The sequence below is a fragment of the Scyliorhinus torazame genome, chromosome 18 (genome assembly GCF_047496885.1).
Source record: "Scyliorhinus torazame isolate Kashiwa2021f chromosome 18, sScyTor2.1, whole genome shotgun sequence".
Classification (NCBI taxonomy): Eukaryota; Metazoa; Chordata; class Chondrichthyes; order Carcharhiniformes; family Scyliorhinidae; genus Scyliorhinus; species Scyliorhinus torazame.
The window spans coordinates 84,323,577-84,324,953 of record NC_092724.1 but is presented as its reverse complement, the minus strand read 5'-3'; the positions used below and the strand labels follow the sequence as shown (position 1 = coordinate 84,324,953).

The following is a 1,377-nucleotide window of genomic DNA, read 5'->3' as shown; positions in this document are numbered from 1 at the left end:
GGGGGGGGGGGTGATACACTGTGTCTCAGTGAGGGGGGGGGTGATACACTGTCTCTCAGTGGGGGGGGGTGATACATTGTGTCTCAGTGAGGGGGGTGATACACTGTGTCTCAGTGAGGGGGGGGGGGTGATACACTGTGTCTCAGTGAGGGAGGGTGTGTGATACACTGTGTCTCAGTGAGGGGGGGTGATACACTGTGTCTCAGTGAGGGGGGGGGGGGTGATACACTGTGTCTCAGTGAGGGGGGGGTGATACACTGTGTCTCAGTGAGGGGGGGGTGATACACTGTGTCTCAGTGAGGGGGGGGGGGGGGTGATACACTGTGTCTCAGTGAGGGGGGGGGGGTGATACACTGTGTCTCAGTGAGGGGGGTGCGGTCACCGCGCATTCTGAGTTGACAGATGGTGAATGAATGGGTTGAGTGTTGGGGGCTCGGGACGGGACTGGGGATCTTTGCCGCTGATTAAAGTGTCAATGTCGGTGTGTCGTGCGGCTGGAGCCATTCTGCCGGGAGAGGATCTTTGGGCCGCGGCTTCCGGCTGTACCACTCCCGAGGTTTATATTTAGTCAATGTTAAATGAAATTAAATAAATGGCTGTAAAATTTGCAACTGGGGGAATCTGGGACGATACCGCCGCATTAATACTTCTGCATTTAAAAGGACACTTGTTTCCCGGATTAAGACCCATTTTTGTAAAATGCGACCACGAAGGGACTCGAACCCTCAATCTTCCGATCCGAAGTCGGACGCCTTATCCATTAGGCCACGCGGTCGGTACATTAACTGAAATGGGACAAGACATCCGCACTGGTGAACACAGATTGCTTAATGTCAGCACAACAACTTTGAACCGCTTTGATCAGCGGCTCACCCAGATCCTTCTCTGCCTGATCACAATCAGCCTGCTCCAAAATTCAACAACAAAGTCACAACAACTTCATTATTCTGCTCCGGCCCCTTCTTTGCACACGGTGAAAAGTACTACATATGTACAAATCTTTTTTTTCTTTTGATTACACCTCTATGAAGTATTTTCGGGATGGTTAATTATGTTAAAGGTGCAATATTAAAGTAATTTATTATTTGAAGCTTGTGTCTCGATTTGGTAAGAGCATTTATTTATTCTGCTTTTTGCAGAGAGGAGAATAACACAGTGGCTCATGGCACATTCCAGCTTCCCTCCCACTGATTAAACCACTCAGTTTTCATATTCAAATTCTCTGTATACTGGCCCTTCGTATTTCTGTAACCTTCTGCAACCTGTTGGGATCACTGTGCTGCTCCAAATCTGACCAACAATCTTGTCCATTGTTCAGTTCCTTAATCCTACCCGTAGGTGGCTGTGCCTTCAGCTGTCTCTGCCTAAACATCTCCA

The 1,377-nt window shown here is 49.1% G+C and overlaps 1 non-coding gene across 1 annotated transcript; it reads right to left on the bottom strand.

Moving 5' to 3' along the window:
• Positions 1 to 702: 702 nt before the first annotated feature.
• On the bottom strand, positions 703 to 775 carry trnar-ucg (transfer RNA arginine (anticodon UCG)). Its single transcript has one exon. It is a non-coding gene; the product is annotated as a tRNA-Arg (tRNA).
• Positions 776 to 1,377: the final 602 nt, after the last annotated feature.